Source organism: Gobio gobio, assembly GCF_949357685.1.
Source record: "Gobio gobio genome assembly, chromosome: 14".
NCBI lineage: Eukaryota > Metazoa > Chordata > Actinopteri > Cypriniformes > Gobionidae > Gobio > Gobio gobio.
Window position 1 is genome coordinate 15,447,308 of NC_137107.1, and position 19,966 is coordinate 15,467,273.

Here is a 19,966-nt window from a genome sequence, read left to right on the forward strand (position 1 = left end):
ATAGTGGTTTTGCATTGCAATGCATACAAAACACATTGTGCATTGAAGAGACAAGTGATTTTGCATTGCATCGCAATAAAAAAAAAACTTGTGCTTTGATCAGATTATTGCTTTTGCATTGCAATGCATACAAGACTTTTTGTGCATTGAAGAGACAAGTGATTTTGCATTGCATTGCATTCAAGAACTTGTGCATTGAAGAGAATAGTGGTTTTGCATTGCAATGCATACAAAACACATTGTGCATTGAAGAGACAAGTGATTTTGCATTGCATCGCATTAAAAAACACTTGTGCATTGACGAGATGAGTGCTTTTGCAATGCATTGCATATAAGAACTTTATGTGCATTGAAGAGAATAGTGCTTTTTTATTGCAATGCATACTAAACTCATTTTGCATTGAAGAGACAAGTGATTTTGCATTGCATCGCATTAAAAAACACTTGTGCATTGACGAGATTAGTACCTTTGCATTGCAATGCATACAAGACTCGGTATGCATTGAACAGATTAGTGCTTTTGCAATGCATTGCATTTAAGAACTTTTTGTGCATTGAAGAGACAAGTGATTTTGCATTGCATTCAAGAATTCGGTGTGCATTTAAGAGAATAGTGCTTTTGCCTTGCATAAAATAACTGATAAGTGCTTTTGCATTAGCAAGTGCATGGCAACATCTGTCTATTCAAAAGGTCTATCTCCTCAATGCACCTCGGAATGAGTTGTCTTCCCAGGAAGCAGATAATTATGTCCTGTTGAACATCTTTCTCACCGACGAATCCTCAAACATAAAATGTCTTATAATTCCCTTTGACTCCTCATGTTAAATCAGCCGGAATGTAGTACATTTTGACCTATTTAACATGTTTCTGGCCGGTGAGTCCTCAAATATTAAATTACTATAAATACTCATTGACTCCTTACGTTACAGCAAGCCATACATTAGGTACATATTAATTCTACTGAACATGTTTAAAGTCTCCTTGAACATTGACTTACTATCCATACTTTTTGACTCTAAGCATTAAATTAGTCTATATTTGACCTAATGAACTTATTTCTGGCCGAAGGGTCCACAAAAGGACTAAATATCTATATATATATTCTTATAGACTCCTTTTGATGGTGAATCAGTAGTCCATATTTGACCAGCAGACCATATTTTTTTTCGTCCTTGAACATTGACTTACTATCCATACTCATTGACTCATTCTTATGTTACATCAGGTTCTAATGTACGGCTGTTGTAACATTGAAGTCAAAGAGTAGTACAGTTTTCAAGGACACTTTGGTCAAAAAAAATGGACTATGGCTGATTTATCATCATAAAGAGTCTATAATTGTGTATTGAAACTTAATTTACATGTTATTGCTAAAGAGAAGTCCATATTTGACCTACTGAACATGTTTCTGGCCAAAGGGTTCACAAAGGTTTCCATTTGCTGTATATTTTCATAGACCCCTTTTGATATTAAATCAGACATACAGTATATATATGACCAAATGAACAAATTTCTGGCCTCGATCATGAACTTACTATACATACTCATTGACTTCCCTTCTGATTCCCTTTTGTGCACAAAGGGTCAAAAATGGACATATGGACAATGGACTACTTATGGACTGATGAATATTCAGACAGAAATATGTTCAGTAGGTCAGTAGGTGGACTACGGTATGGCTGATTTAACATAAGGAGTCTTTGAAAATAAATAGTTGAAAATATTGTGTGGACCCCTTGGCCAAAAACATATTCAGAAGGTCAATGTGGACTTCTGTACAGCCATAACATGTAAAAATAAAAACAACACTTTAAAACCCCTTTTGTAGAACTTTAGGCTAGTAATTGGATTTAGAAGAGAATTGAATGAGTATTTAATTTAGTATTTATGGAATCTTGGCCAAAAATTTGTTCAGTAGGTCCAATATGGACTTCTTGTACAGCCATAATATGTAAAAAAAAAAAAAAAAAAATTAAATAAAAAAAACATTCAAACCTTTTTTAGACCTGTAAGCTACTTATTGGAATCAGAAGGAAAGTCAATGAGTGACCTTTTGACCTTTGGGACAAAAATTTGTTCATTAGGTCAAATATGGACTTCTGTACAGCCATAACATGTAAAAAAAAAAAAAAATTAAATAAAAAAAATTAAACCTTCTATGGACTTTTTAGCTACTAATTGGAATAAGAAGAGAAATTCATGAGTGACTTTTTAGACCTTTGGGCCAAGAATATATTCAGAAGGTCAAATATAGACTTCTTGTACATCCATAACATGTAAAACAAACTTTTAAACCTTTTGTGGGACTTTTGGCTGGTAATTGGAATCAGAAGGGAAGTCAAAGAGTGTGTATGTATAGTATGTTAGTGTTCAAGGACTCTTGGGCAAAAATATGTTCAGTAAGTTAAATATGGACTTCTTGTACAGCCATAATATGTAAAAAAAAAAAAAAAAAAATCAAACCTTTTTTAGACCTGTAAGCTACTTATTGGAATCAGAAGGGATGTCAATGAGTGACCTTTTTTTTTTTTACCTTTGGGCCAAAAATATGTTCAGTAGGTCAAATATGGACTTCTGTACAGCCATAATAAGAATAAAAAAAAATAAAAAATAAAAAATAAAAAAACCTTTTGTAGACCTTTTAGCTACTAATTGGAACCAGCAGGAAAGTCAATGAGTGACTTTTTGACCTTTGGGACAAAAATTTGTTCTGTCGGTCAAATATGGACTTCTTGTACAGCCATAATATGTAAAAAAAAAAAAAAAAAATTAAACCTTTTGTAGACCTTTTGGCTGCTAAATGGAACGAGAAGGAAAGTCAATGAGTGACTTTTTGACCTTTGGGACAAAAATTTGTTCAGTAGGTGAAATATGGACTTCTGTACAGCCATAATGTGTAAAAAAAAAAAACAACAACATTAAAACCTTTTGTAGACCTTTTAGCTACTAATTGGAACCAGAAGGAAAGTCAATGAGTGACTTTTTGACCTTTGGGAAAAAATATTTTCAGTAGGTCAAATATGGACTTCTGAACAGCCATAATATGTAAAAAAAAATAATAATAAAAAAAATTAAAACCTTTTTGTGGAACTTTTAGCTACAAATTGGAATCAGAAGGGAAGTCAATCAGTGACTTTTTTGACCTTTGGGCCACAATTATTTTCAGTAGGTCAAATATGGACTTCTATACAGCCATAATATGTAAAAAAAAAAAAAACGACAAAAGAAAAATTCAAACCTTTTGTAGACCTTTTAGCTACTAATTGGAACCAGAAGGAAAGTCAATGAGTGACTTTTTGACGTTTGGGACAAAAATTTGTCAGTAGGTCAAATATGGACTTCTGTACAGCCATAACATGTAAAAAAAAAAAAAATTTTTTAAATTAAACCTTCTATGGACCTTTTAGCTACTAATTGGAATCAGAAGGGAAGTTAATGAGTGACTTTTTAGACCTTTGGGCCAAGAATATATTCAGAAGGTTAAATATAGACTTCTTGTACATCCATAACATGTAAAACAAACTTTTAAACTCTTTGTGGGACTTTTGGCTGGTAATTGGAATCAGAAGGGAAGTCTATAAGTATGTATAGTGAATTAGTGTGTATGGACTCTTAGTCCAAAAACATGTTCAGTTGGTCAAATATGGACTTCTTGTACAGCCATAATATGTAAAAAAAAAGAAAAGAAAAATTCAAACCTTTTTTAGACCTGTAAGCTACTTATTGGAATCAGAAGGGATGTCAATGAGTGACCTTTTTTTACCTTTGGGCCAAAAATATGTTCAGTAGGTCAAATATGGACTTCTGTACAGCCATAATATGTAAAAAAAAAAAAAAATCAAACCTTTTTTAGACCTGTGAGCTACTTATTGGAATCAGAAGGGAAGTCAATGAGTGAGTGACTTTTTGACCTTTGGGACAAAAATTTGTTCAGTAGGTCAAATATGGGCTTTGTACAGCCATAATATGTAAAAAGAAAAAAAATATTTAACCTTTTGTAGACCTTTTAGCTACTTATTGGTAACAGAAGGAAAGTCAATGAGTGACTTTTTGACCTTTGGGACAAAAATTTGTCTGTAGGTCAAATATGGACTTCTGTACAGCCATAACATGTAAAAAAAAATTTTTTTTAAATTAAACCTTCTATGGACCTTTTAGCTACTAATTGGAATCAGAAGGGAAGTTAATGAGTGACTTTTTAGACCTTTGGGCCAAGAATATATTCAGAAGGTTAAATATAGACTTCTTGTACATCCATAACATGTAAAACAAACTTTTAAACTCTTTGTGGGACTTTTGGCTGGTAATTGGAATCAGAAGGGAAGTCTATAAGTATGTATAGTGAATTAGTGTGTATGGACTCTTAGTCCAAAAACATGTTCAGTTGGTCAAATATGGACTTCTTGTACAGCCATAATATGTAAAAAAAAAAAAAAAGAAAAATTCAAACCTTTTTTAGACCTGTAAGCTACTTATTGGAATCAGAAGGGATGTCAATGAGTGACCTTTTTTTACCTTTGGGCCAAAAATATGTTCAGTAGGTCAAATATGGACTTCTGTACAGCCATAATATGTAAAAAAAAAAAAAAATCAAACCTTTTTTAGACCTGTGAGCTACTTATTGGAATCAGAAGGGAAGTCAATGAGTGAGTGACTTTTTGACCTTTGGGACAAAAATTTGTTCAGTAGGTCAAATATGGGCTTTGTACAGCCATAATATGTAAAAAGAAAAAAAATATTTAACCTTTTGTAGACCTTTTAGCTACTTATTGGTAACAGAAGGAAAGTCAATGAGTGACTTTTTGACCTTTGGGACAAATATTTGTTCGATAGGTCAAATATGGACTTCTGTACAGCTATAACATGTAAAAAAAAAAAAAAAAAAAAAAAAAAAAAAATTAAAACCTTTTGTAGACCTTTTAGCTACTAATTGGAACCAGAAGGAAAGTCAATGAGTGACTTTTTGACCTTTGGGACAAAAATGTGTTCAGTAGGTCAAATATGGACTTCTGTACAGCCATAATATGTAAAAAATAATAATAATAATAATAAAAAATTAAAACCTTTTTGTGGAACTTTTGGCTAGCAATTGGATTCAGAAGGGAAGTCAAAGAGTGTGTATGTATAGTATGTTAGTGTTCAAGGACTCTTGGGCAAAAATATGTTCAGTAAGTTAAATATGGACTTCTTGTACAGCCATAATATGTAAAAAAATTATAATAATTCAAACCTTTTGTAGACCTTTTAGCTACTAATTGGAACCAGAAGGAAAGTCAATGAGTGACTTTTTGACCTTTGGGACAAAAATGTGTTCAGTTGGTCAAATATGGACTTCTGTACAGCCATAATATGTAAAACAAAACAAAAACAAAAAAATCCAACCTTTTGTAGACCTTTTAGCTACTAATTGGAACCAGAAGGAAAGTCAATGAGTGACTTTTGTCCTTTGGAAAAAAAAAATGTTCAGTAGGTCAAATATGGACTTCTGTACAGCCATAATATGTAAAAAAATAAAAATAAAAAACCTTTTGTAGACCTGTAAGCTACTTTTTGGAATCAGAAGGTAAGACAATGAGTGACCTTTTTTTTTTACCTTTGGGCCAAAAATATGTTCAGAAGGTCAAATATGGACAGCCATAATATGTGGCTGTACAGCCATAATATGTAAAAAAATAAAAAAATAAAAATAAAAAACCTTTTGTAGACATTTTAGCTACTAATTGGAACCAGAAGGAAAGTCAATGAGTGACTTTTTGACCTTTGGGACAAAAATTTGTTCAGTAGGTCAAATATGGACTTCTGTACAGCCATAATATATGTATATATATAAAAAAAAAACCTTTTGTAGACCTTTTTAGCTACTTATTGGAACCAGAAGGAAAGCCAATGAGTGACTTTTTGACCTTTGGGACAAACATTTGTTCAGTAGGTCAAATATGGTCTTTTTACAGCCATAATATGTATGTAAAAAAAAAAAAAAAAAAAACACCTTTTGTAGAACTTTTATCTACTTATTGGAACCAGAAGGAAAGCCAATGAGTGACTTTTTGACCTTTGGGACAAACATTTGTTCAGTAGGTCAAATATGGTCTTTTTACAGCCATAATATGTATGTAAAAAAAAAAAAAAAAAAAAAAAAAAAAAACACCTTTTGTAGAACTTTTATCTACTTATTGGAACCAGAAGGAAAGCCAATGAGTGACTTTTTGACCTTTGGGACAACAATTTGTTCAGCAGGTCAAATACGGACTTTGTACAGCCATAATATGTAAAAAGAAAAAAGAAAAAACCTTTTGTAGACCTTTTAGCTATACAGCCATACAGCCATAATATGTAAAAAAAAATAAAAAATAAATAAAATGAAAACCTTCTTTAGACCTGTAAGCTATTTATTGGAATCAGAAGGGAAATCAATGAATGACTTTTTGACCTTTGGGACAAAAATATGTTCAGTAGGTCAAATATGGACTTTGTACAGCCATAACATGTAAAAAATAATAATAATTAAAAAAAATTAAAACCTTTTTGTTGAACTTTTGGCTAGCAATTGGATTCAGAAGGGAAGTCAAAGAGTTTGTATGTATAGTAAGTTAGTGTTCAAGGACTATTGGGAAAAAATATGTTCAGTAAGTTAAATATGGACTTCTTGTACAGCCATAATAGGCAAAAACAATAAAACAACCTTTTGTGGACCTTTTAGCTACTAATTGGAACCAAAAGGGATGTCAATGTGTGATTTTTTCCCTTTGGGCTAAAAAAGTCAAATATGGATTTCTGTACAGCCATAACATGTAAAAAATAAAATATTAAAAAAAAATACAAATGTAAAACCTATTGTGGACCTTCAAGCTACTAATTGGAATCAGCTGGGAATTCAACATGTGACTTTTTTTTTACCTTGGGACCAAAAGTATGTTCAGTAGGTCAAATATGGACATCTGTACAGCCATGAAATGTAAAAAATAAAATAAAAAATAAAATAAAAATAAAGTATGAAGGAAATTTTACATTTAGATGTGTTTTACTGTTAGATGTGTTTTTATTTCATCTAGATGTGGTTTTAACTCTTAGAAGTGTTCATTTTACTTAGAGGTGTTTTACTTAGATGTGAACCTTAACCTTTTATTCCTAGATGTGTATCACTTTTTAACATTGAACTATTAACATTGAACAGGTATTTGTACTAATCATTATTAAAGAAATGTAACCAAGCTTTTAGAAATGCATACGTTAAGTGCAGGAACTCATTGTTCTGGGTGATAAATGGAAACTAGCTGGCGGGAACATATTGTTCTGAGTGATAGAGTGCTCAGTTGCAAGGAAGCTGGGTAGTGCAATAGGTCAAGATGACATATCGTACTTTAAGTGTGACAAGTATGTGCGTATTTGCAATTAGACTAAGAGTAGACAGGATGCGTGAAAATGATGTAGCTTAAAAACAGGAACTTCTGCAGACATGGGTATTGTGTTGTCTAGTTAGAATTTATGTTGAACAGGGGTTTTGAATAAAGATGTTTCCTTTTAAGGCAAACAAGATTGGATGCAACCTACTCAGGATGTATGAAGGGTATATAATGGTATCCCGGAGAGCTAACTGTGCCCTTCTCATGACAGACATTCTCTGTATGTGAACTGCCTATTTCTTGCAAGAAATAAAATCATGTTGGATACTTTGACTTTTCAAAGGTTTGAATTTGTCTTCCTCCTCATTTTTCGAATAGAATTATTTCCACAACAAAAGTCAAATCTTTTTGTGGAACTTTTGCCTAGCAATTGGATTTAGAAGGGAAGTCAACGAGTGTGTTTGTATAGTAAGTTAGTGTTCAAGGACTCTTGGGCCAAAATTATGTTCAGTAAGTTAAATATTGACGTCTGTACAGCCAAAACTTGATAATAAAATAAAATAAAAAAAACTTTAAAAAAACCTTTTGTGGGACTTTTGGCTGGTAGTTGGATTCAGAAGGGAAGTCAATAAGTATGTATAGTAAATTAGTGTTTAAGGTCCTTAGTCCTAAGGTAGGTCAAATATGAAGTTCTGTACAGCCATAACAAGGAAACAAATAAAATAAAATGCATTCAAGAACTTGTTGTGCATTTAAGAAAATAGTGGTTTTGCATTGCAATGCACACAAAACACATTGTGCATTGAATAGATTGGTGCGTTTGCATTTCATAGCATTAAAAAAAACTTGTGAAATGAGTTAGTGCTTTTGCATTGCAATGCATACTAAACTCATTGTGCATTGAAGAGACAAGTGATTTTGCATTGCAGAGACAAGTGATTTTGCATTGCAATGCATCCAGAACTCTGTGCATTGAAGAGACAAGTGATTTTGCATTGCATTCAAGAACTCAGTGTGCGTTTAAGAGAATAGTGCTTTTGCTTTGCAATGCATACTAAACTCATTGTGCATTGAAGAGACAAGTGATTTTGCATTGCATTGCATAAAAGAACTTGTGCATTGACGAGATTAGTGCTTTTGCATTGCATTGCATATAAGAACTTTTTGTGCATTGAAGAGACAAGTGATTTTGCATTGCATTGCATATAATAACTTTTTGTGCATTGAAGAGACAAGTGATTTTGTATTGCATTGCATTCAAACACTCGGTGTGCATTGAAAAGATTAGTGCGTTTGCATTGCATCGCAAAAAAACAATTTGTGCTTTGATCAGATTAGTTATTTTGCATTGCAATGCATACAAGACTTTTTGTGCTTTGAAGAGACAAGTGATTTTGCATTGCATTGCATTCAAGAACTCGTTGTGCATTGAAGAGATTAGTACGTTTGCATTGCAATGCATACAACACTCGGTGTGCATTGAACAGATCGATTAGTGCTTTTGCATTGCATTAAAAAAAACTTGTGCATTGACGAGAATAGTGCATTGCAATGCATACAAGACTTTTTGTGCATTGAAGAGACAAGTGATTTTGCATTGCATTGCATTCTAGAACTCGTTGTGCATTGGAGACAAGTAATTTTGTATTGCATTGCATTAAAACAGGTGTGCATTGAAGAGAATAGTGATTTTGCATTGCAATGCATACAAAACATAATTTTTTTTTGCTTTGACCAGATTAGTGCTTTTGCATTGCAATGCATACAAGATTTTTTTTGCATTGAAGAGACAAGTGATTTTGCATTGAATTGCACTCAAGAACTCGTTGTGCATTGAAGAGACAATTGATTTTGTATTGCATTCAAACACTCGGTGTGCTTTGAAGAGAATAGTGGTTTTGCAGTGCAATGCATACTAAACTCGTTGTGCATTGAAGAGACAAGTGATTTTGCATTGCATTGCATTCAAACACTCGGTGTGCACTGACGAGACAAGTGATTTTGTATTGCATTGCATTCAAACACTCGGTGTGCACTGAAGAGAATAGTGGTTTTACATTGCAATGCATACAAAACACATTTTGCATTGAATAGACAAGTGATTTTGCATTGCATCGCATATAAGAACTTTTTGTGCATTGAAGAGACAAGTGATTTTGCATTGCAATGCACACAAAACACTGTGCATTGAATAGATTAGTGCGTTTGCATTGCATAGCATTTAAAAAAACTTGTGAATTGACGAGATTAGTGCTTTTGCATTGCAATGCATACAAAACACATTGTGCATTGATGAGACAAGTGATTTTGCACAGCATCGCAATTAAAACAACTTGTGCTTTGACCAGATTAGTGCTTTTGCATTGCAATGCCTACAAGACTTTTGTTGCATTGAAGAGACAAGTGATTTTGCATTGTATTGCATTCAAGAACTCGTTGTGCATTGAAGAGACAATTGATTTTGTATTGCATTGCATTCAAACACTCGGTGTGCATTGAAGAGAATAGTGGTTTTGCATTACATCGCATTAAAAAACACTTGTGCATTGACGAGATTAGTACTTTTGCATTGCAATGCATACAAGACTCGGTGTGCATTGAAGAGACAAGTGATTTTGCATTGCATTGCATTCTAGAACTCGTTGTGCATTGGAGACAAGTAATGTTGTATTGCATTGCATTAAAACAGGTGTGCATTGAAGAGAATAGTGATTTTGCATTGCAATGCATACAAAACATTATTTTTTTTTTGCTTTGACCAGATTAGTGCTTTTGCATTGCAATGCATACAAGATTTTTTTTGCATTGAAGAGACAAGTGATTTTGCATTGAATTGCACTCAAGAACTCGTTGTGCATTGAAGAGACAATTGATTTTGTATTGCATTCAAACACTCGGTGTGCTTTGAAGATAATAGTGGTTTTGCATTGCAATGCATACTAAACTCATTGTGCATTGAAGAGAGAAGTGATTTTGCATTGCATTGCATATAAGAACTTTTTGTGCATTGAAGAGACAAGTGATTTTGCATTGCATTGCATTTAAAAAAACTTGTGAATTGACGAGATTAGTGCTTTTGCATTGCAATGCATACAAAACACATTGTGCATTGATGAGACAAGTGATTTTGCATTGCATCGCAATTAAAACAACTTGTGCTTTGACCAGATTAGTGCTTTTGCATTGCAATGCATACAAGACTTTTGTTGCATTGAAGAGACAAGTGATTTTGCATTGTATTGCATTCAAGAACTCGTTGTGCATTGAAGAGACAATTGATTTTGTATTGCATTGCATTCAAACACTCGGTGTGCATTGAAGAGACAAGTGATTTTGCATTGCATTGCGTATAAAACACATTGTGCATTGAAGAGATTAGTGTTTTTGCATTACATTGCATTCTAGAACTCGTTGTGCATTGGAGACAAGTAATTTTGTATTGCATTGCATTAAAACAGGTGTGCATTGAAGAGAATAGTGATTTTGCATTGCAATGCATACAAAACATAATTTTTTTTTTTGCTTTGACCAGATTAGTACTTTTGCATTGCAATGCATACAAGATTTTTTTTGCATTGAAGAGACAAGTGATTTTGCAATGAATTGCACTCAAGAACTCGTTGTGCATTGAAGAGACAATTGATTTTGTATTGCATTCAAACACTCGGTGTGCACTGACGAGACAAGTGATTTTGTATTGCATTGCATTCAAACACTCGGTGTGCATTAAAGAGAATAGTGGTTTTACATTGCAATGCATACAAAACACATTTTGCATTGAATAGACAAGTGATTTTGCATTACATCGCATTAAAAAACACTTGTGCATTGACGAGATTAGTGTTTTTGCATTGCATTGCATATAAGAACTTTTTGTGCATTGAAGAGACAAGTGATTTTGCATTGCAATGCACACAAAACACTGTGCATTGAATAGATTAGTGCGTTTGCATTGCATAGCATTTAAAAAAACTTGTGAATTGACGAGATTAGTGATTTTGCATTGCATTGCATTCAAGAACTCGTGCATTGAAGAGACAAGTGATTTTGAATTGCATTGCATTCAAACACTCGGTGTGCATTGAAGAGAATAGTGGTTTTGCATTGCAATGCATACAAAACACATTGTGCATTGATGAGACAAGTGATTTTGCATTGCATTGCATATAAGAACTTTTTGTGCATTGAAGAGACAAGTGATATTGCATTGCATTCAAGAACTCGTGCATTGAAGAGACAAGTGATTTTGTATTGCATTGCATTCAAACACTCGGTGTGCATTGAATAGATTAGTGCGTTTGCATTGCATCGCAATAAAAAAAACTTGTGCTTTGATCAGATTATTGCTTTAGCATTGCAATGCATACAATACTTTTTGTGCATTGAAGAGACAAGTGATTTTGCATTGCAATGCATTCAAGAACTCGTGCATTGAAGAGAATAGTGGTTTTGCATTGCAATGCATAGAAAACACATTGTGCATTGAAGAGACAAGTGATTTTGCATTGCATCGCATTAAAAAACACTTGTACATTGACGAGGTTAGTACTTTTGCATTGCAATGCATACAAGACTCGGTGTGCGTTGAACAGATTAGTGCTTTTGCATTGCATTGCATTAAAAAAAAACGTGTGCATTGACGAGATTAGTGCTTTTGCATTGCATTGCATTAAAAAAAAACGTGTGCAGTGACGAGATTAGTGCTTTTGCATTGCATTGCATATAAGAACTTTTTGTGTATTGAAGAGACAAGTGATTTTGCAGTGCAATGCACACAAAACACATTGTGCATTGAATAGATTAGTTCGTTTGCATTGCATAGCATTAAAAAAAACTTGTGAATTGACGAGATTAGTGTTTTTGCATTGCAATGCATACGAAACTCATTGTGCATTGAAGAGACAAGTGATTTTGCATTGCATATAAGAACTTTGTGTGCATTGAAGAGACAAGTGATTTTGCATTGCATATAAGAACTTTGTGTGCATTGAAGAGACAAGTGATTTTGCATTGCATTGCATTCAAGAACTCGTTTTGCATTGAAGAGACAAGTGATTTTGTATATCATTGCATTCAAACACTCGGTGTGCATTGAAGAGAAAAGTGGTTTTGCATTGAAATGCATACAAAACACATTGTGCTTTGACCAGATTAGTACTTTTGCATTGCAATGCATACAAGACTTTTTTTTGCATTGAAGAGACAAGTGATTTTGCATTGCATTGCATTCAAGAACTGGTTGTGCATTGAAGAGACAAGTGATTTTGCATTGCATTCAAACACTCGGTGTGCATTGAATAGAATATTGGTTTTGCATTGCAATGCATACAAAACACATTGTACATTGAAGAGACAAGTGATTTTGCATTGCATTGCATATAAGAACTTTTTGTGCATTGAAGAGACAAGTGATTTTGCATTGCATTGCATTCAAGAACTTGTGCATTGAAGAGAATAGTGGTTTTGCATTGCAATGCATACAAAACACATTGTGCATTGAAGAGACAAGTGATTTTGCATTGCATCGCAATAAAAAAAAAACTTGTGCTTTGATCAGATTATTGCTTTTGCATTGCAATGCATACAAGACTTTTTGTGCATTGAAGAGACAAGTGATTTTGCATTGCATTGCATTCAAGAACTTGTGCATTGAAGAGAATAGTGGTTTTGCATTGCAATGCATACAAAACACATTGTGCATTGAAGAGACAAGTGATTTTGCATTGCATCGCATTAAAAAACACTTGTGCATTGACGAGATGAGTGCTTTTGCAATGCATTGCATATAAGAACTTTATGTGCATTGAAGAGAATAGTGCTTTTTTATTGCAATGCATACTAAACTCATTTTGCATTGAAGAGACAAGTGATTTTGCATTGCATCGCATTAAAAAACACTTGTGCATTGACGAGATTAGTACCTTTGCATTGCAATGCATACAAGACTCGGTATGCATTGAACAGATTAGTGCTTTTGCAATGCATTGCATTTAAGAACTTTTTGTGCATTGAAGAGACAAGTGATTTTGCATTGCATTCAAGAATTCGGTGTGCATTTAAGAGAATAGTGCTTTTGCCTTGCATAAAATAACTGATAAGTGCTTTTGCATTAGCAAGTGCATGGCAACATCTGTCTATTCAAAAGGTCTATCTCCTCAATGCACCTCGGAATGAGTTGTCTTCCCAGGAAGCAGATAATTATGTCCTGTTGAACATCTTTCTCACCGACGAATCCTCAAACATAAAATGTCTTATAATTCCCTTTGACTCCTCATGTTAAATCAGCCGGAATGTAGTACATTTTGACCTATTTAACATGTTTCTGGCCGGTGAGTCCTCAAATATTAAATTACTATAAATACTCATTGACTCCTTACGTTACAGCAAGCCATACATTAGGTACATATTAATTCTACTGAACATGTTTAAAGTCTCCTTGAACATTGACTTACTATCCATACTTTTTGACTCTAAGCATTAAATTAGTCTATATTTGACCTAATGAACTTATTTCTGGCCGAAGGGTCCACAAAAGGACTAAATATCTATATATATATTCTTATAGACTCCTTTTGATGGTGAATCAGTAGTCCATATTTGACCAGCAGACCATATTTTTTTTCGTCCTTGAACATTGACTTACTATCCATACTCATTGACTCATTCTTATGTTACATCAGGTTCTAATGTACGGCTGTTGTAACATTGAAGTCAAAGAGTAGTACAGTTTTCAAGGACACTTTGGTCAAAAAAAATGGACTATGGCTGATTTATCATCATAAAGAGTCTATAATTGTGTATTGAAACTTAATTTACATGTTATTGCTAAAGAGAAGTCCATATTTGACCTACTGAACATGTTTCTGGCCAAAGGGTTCACAAAGGTTTCCATTTGCTGTATATTTTCATAGACCCCTTTTGATATTAAATCAGACATACAGTATATATATGACCAAATGAACAAATTTCTGGCCTCGATCATGAACTTACTATACATACTCATTGACTTCCCTTCTGATTCCCTTTTGTGCACAAAGGGTCAAAAATGGACATATGGACAATGGACTACTTATGGACTGATGAATATTCAGACAGAAATATGTTCAGTAGGTCAGTAGGTGGACTACGGTATGGCTGATTTAACATAAGGAGTCTTTGAAAATAAATAGTTGAAAATATTGTGTGGACCCCTTGGCCAAAAACATATTCAGAAGGTCAATGTGGACTTCTGTACAGCCATAACATGTAAAAATAAAAACAACACTTTAAAACCCCTTTTGTAGAACTTTAGGCTAGTAATTGGATTTAGAAGAGAATTGAATGAGTATTTAATTTAGTATTTATGGAATCTTGGCCAAAAATTTGTTCAGTAGGTCCAATATGGACTTCTTGTACAGCCATAATATGTAAAAAAAAAAAAAAAAAAATTAAATAAAAAAAACATTCAAACCTTTTTTAGACCTGTAAGCTACTTATTGGAATCAGAAGGAAAGTCAATGAGTGACCTTTTGACCTTTGGGACAAAAATTTGTTCATTAGGTCAAATATGGACTTCTGTACAGCCATAACATGTAAAAAAAAAAAAAAATTAAATAAAAAAAATTAAACCTTCTATGGACTTTTTAGCTACTAATTGGAATAAGAAGAGAAATTCATGAGTGACTTTTTAGACCTTTGGGCCAAGAATATATTCAGAAGGTCAAATATAGACTTCTTGTACATCCATAACATGTAAAACAAACTTTTAAACCTTTTGTGGGACTTTTGGCTGGTAATTGGAATCAGAAGGGAAGTCAAAGAGTGTGTATGTATAGTATGTTAGTGTTCAAGGACTCTTGGGCAAAAATATGTTCAGTAAGTTAAATATGGACTTCTTGTACAGCCATAATATGTAAAAAAAAAAAAAAAAAAATCAAACCTTTTTTAGACCTGTAAGCTACTTATTGGAATCAGAAGGGATGTCAATGAGTGACCTTTTTTTTTTTTACCTTTGGGCCAAAAATATGTTCAGTAGGTCAAATATGGACTTCTGTACAGCCATAATAAGAATAAAAAAAAATAAAAAATAAAAAATAAAAAAACCTTTTGTAGACCTTTTAGCTACTAATTGGAACCAGCAGGAAAGTCAATGAGTGACTTTTTGACCTTTGGGACAAAAATTTGTTCTGTCGGTCAAATATGGACTTCTTGTACAGCCATAATATGTAAAAAAAAAAAAAAAAAATTAAACCTTTTGTAGACCTTTTGGCTGCTAAATGGAACGAGAAGGAAAGTCAATGAGTGACTTTTTGACCTTTGGGACAAAAATTTGTTCAGTAGGTGAAATATGGACTTCTGTACAGCCATAATGTGTAAAAAAAAAAAACAACAACATTAAAACCTTTTGTAGACCTTTTAGCTACTAATTGGAACCAGAAGGAAAGTCAATGAGTGACTTTTTGACCTTTGGGAAAAAATATTTTCAGTAGGTCAAATATGGACTTCTGAACAGCCATAATATGTAAAAAAAAATAATAATAAAAAAAATTAAAACCTTTTTGTGGAACTTTTAGCTACAAATTGGAATCAGAAGGGAAGTCAATCAGTGACTTTTTTGACCTTTGGGCCACAATTATTTTCAGTAGGTCAAATATGGACTTCTATACAGCCATAATATGTAAAAAAAAAAAAAACGACAAAAGAAAAATTCAAACCTTTTGTAGACCTTTTAGCTACTAATTGGAACCAGAAGGAAAGTCAATGAGTGACTTTTTGACGTTTGGGACAAAAATTTGTCAGTAGGTCAAATATGGACTTCTGTACAGCCATAACATGTAAAAAAAAAAAAAATTTTTTAAATTAAACCTTCTATGGACCTTTTAGCTACTAATTGGAATCAGAAGGGAAGTTAATGAGTGACTTTTTAGACCTTTGGGCCAAGAATATATTCAGAAGGTTAAATATAGACTTCTTGTACATCCATAACATGTAAAACAAACTTTTAAACTCTTTGTGGGACTTTTGGCTGGTAATTGGAATCAGAAGGGAAGTCTATAAGTATGTATAGTGAATTAGTGTGTATGGACTCTTAGTCCAAAAACATGTTCAGTTGGTCAAATATGGACTTCTTGTACAGCCATAATATGTAAAAAAAAAGAAAAGAAAAATTCAAACCTTTTTTAGACCTGTAAGCTACTTATTGGAATCAGAAGGGATGTCAATGAGTGACCTTTTTTTACCTTTGGGCCAAAAATATGTTCAGTAGGTCAAATATGGACTTCTGTACAGCCATAATATGTAAAAAAAAAAAAAAATCAAACCTTTTTTAGACCTGTGAGCTACTTATTGGAATCAGAAGGGAAGTCAATGAGTGAGTGACTTTTTGACCTTTGGGACAAAAATTTGTTCAGTAGGTCAAATATGGGCTTTGTACAGCCATAATATGTAAAAAGAAAAAAAATATTTAACCTTTTGTAGACCTTTTAGCTACTTATTGGTAACAGAAGGAAAGTCAATGAGTGACTTTTTGACCTTTGGGACAAAAATTTGTCTGTAGGTCAAATATGGACTTCTGTACAGCCATAACATGTAAAAAAAAATTTTTTTTAAATTAAACCTTCTATGGACCTTTTAGCTACTAATTGGAATCAGAAGGGAAGTTAATGAGTGACTTTTTAGACCTTTGGGCCAAGAATATATTCAGAAGGTTAAATATAGACTTCTTGTACATCCATAACATGTAAAACAAACTTTTAAACTCTTTGTGGGACTTTTGGCTGGTAATTGGAATCAGAAGGGAAGTCTATAAGTATGTATAGTGAATTAGTGTGTATGGACTCTTAGTCCAAAAACATGTTCAGTTGGTCAAATATGGACTTCTTGTACAGCCATAATATGTAAAAAAAAAAAAAAAGAAAAATTCAAACCTTTTTTAGACCTGTAAGCTACTTATTGGAATCAGAAGGGATGTCAATGAGTGACCTTTTTTTACCTTTGGGCCAAAAATATGTTCAGTAGGTCAAATATGGACTTCTGTACAGCCATAATATGTAAAAAAAAAAAAAAATCAAACCTTTTTTAGACCTGTGAGCTACTTATTGGAATCAGAAGGGAAGTCAATGAGTGAGTGACTTTTTGACCTTTGGGACAAAAATTTGTTCAGTAGGTCAAATATGGGCTTTGTACAGCCATAATATGTAAAAAGAAAAAAAATATTTAACCTTTTGTAGACCTTTTAGCTACTTATTGGTAACAGAAGGAAAGTCAATGAGTGACTTTTTGACCTTTGGGACAAATATTTGTTCGATAGGTCAAATATGGACTTCTGTACAGCTATAACATGTAAAAAAAAAAAAAAAAAAAAAAAAAAAAAAATTAAAACCTTTTGTAGACCTTTTAGCTACTAATTGGAACCAGAAGGAAAGTCAATGAGTGACTTTTTGACCTTTGGGACAAAAATGTGTTCAGTAGGTCAAATATGGACTTCTGTACAGCCATAATATGTAAAAAATAATAATAATAATAATAAAAAATTAAAACCTTTTTGTGGAACTTTTGGCTAGCAATTGGATTCAGAAGGGAAGTCAAAGAGTGTGTATGTATAGTATGTTAGTGTTCAAGGACTCTTGGGCAAAAATATGTTCAGTAAGTTAAATATGGACTTCTTGTACAGCCATAATATGTAAAAAAATTATAATAATTCAAACCTTTTGTAGACCTTTTAGCTACTAATTGGAACCAGAAGGAAAGTCAATGAGTGACTTTTTGACCTTTGGGACAAAAATGTGTTCAGTTGGTCAAATATGGACTTCTGTACAGCCATAATATGTAAAACAAAACAAAAACAAAAAAATCCAACCTTTTGTAGACCTTTTAGCTACTAATTGGAACCAGAAGGAAAGTCAATGAGTGACTTTTGTCCTTTGGAAAAAAAAAATGTTCAGTAGGTCAAATATGGACTTCTGTACAGCCATAATATGTAAAAAAATAAAAATAAAAAACCTTTTGTAGACCTGTAAGCTACTTTTTGGAATCAGAAGGTAAGACAATGAGTGACCTTTTTTTTTTACCTTTGGGCCAAAAATATGTTCAGAAGGTCAAATATGGACAGCCATAATATGTGGCTGTACAGCCATAATATGTAAAAAAATAAAAAAATAAAAATAAAAAACCTTTTGTAGACATTTTAGCTACTAATTGGAACCAGAAGGAAAGTCAATGAGTGACTTTTTGACCTTTGGGACAAAAATTTGTTCAGTAGGTCAAATATGGACTTCTGTACAGCCATAATATGTAAAAAAAATAATAATAATAAAAAAAAATTAAAACCTTTTTGTGGAACTTTTGGCTAGCAATTGGATTCAGAAGGGAAGTCAAAGAGTGTGTATGTATAGTATGTTAGTGTTCAAGGACTCTTGGGCAAAAATATGTTCAGTAAGTTAAATATGGACTTCTTGTACAGCCATAATATGTAAAAAAAATTATAATAATTCAAACCTTTTGTAGACCTTTTAGCTACTAATTGGAACCAGAAGGAAAGTCAATTAGTGACTTTTTGACCTTTGGGACAAAAATTTGTTCAGTTGGTCAAATATGGACTTCTGTACAGCCATAATATGTAAAAAAATAAATAAATAAAAATTCAAACCTTTTGTAGACCTTTTAGCTACTAATTGGAACCAGAAGGAAAGTCAATGAGTGACTTTTTGACCTTTGGAAAAAAAAAAGTTCAGTTGATCAAATATGGACTTCTTGTAGAGCCATAATTTGTAAAAAAATAAATAAATAAATAAATAAATATATATATATATATATATATATATATATATATATATATATATATATATATATATATATATATATATATATATATATATATATATATATATATATATATATATATATATATATATATATATATATATATATATATTCAAACTTTTTTTAGACCTGTAAGCTATTTATTGGAATCAGAAGATAATTCAATGAGTGACTTTTTGACCTTTGGGACAAAAATATTTTCAGTAGGTAAAATATGGACTTCTGTAAAGCCATAATATGTAAAAATAAAAAATAAAAAAATAAAATAAAACCTTCTATGGACCTTTTAGCTACTAATTGGAATCAGAAGGGAAGTCACTCATTTGACCTTTGGGCCAAGAATATATTCAGAAAGTCAAATATGGACTTCTGTACATCCATAACTTGTAAAACAAACTTTTAAACCTTTTGTGGAACCTTTGGCTAGTAATGGGAATAAGAAGGGAAGTCAATGAGTATGTATAGTAAATTAGTGTTTATGGAATCTTGGACTAAAAATATGTTCAGTAGGTCAAATATGGACTTTTTGTAAAGTCATAATATGTTTGAAAAAAAAAGAAAAAAGATTTGAAACCTTTTGTTGACCTTTTAGCTACTTATTGGAATCAGAAGGGATGTCAATGAAAGACCTTTTTTTTTACCTTTGGGCCAAAAATATTTTCAGTAGGTCAAATATGGACTTCTGAACAGCCATAATATGTAAAAAAAAAAAAAATAATAATAATAAAAAAAAATTAAAACCTTTTTGTGGAACTTTTGGCTAGCAATTGGATTCAGAAGGGAAGTCAAAGAGTGTGTATGAATAGTATGTTAGTGTTCAAGG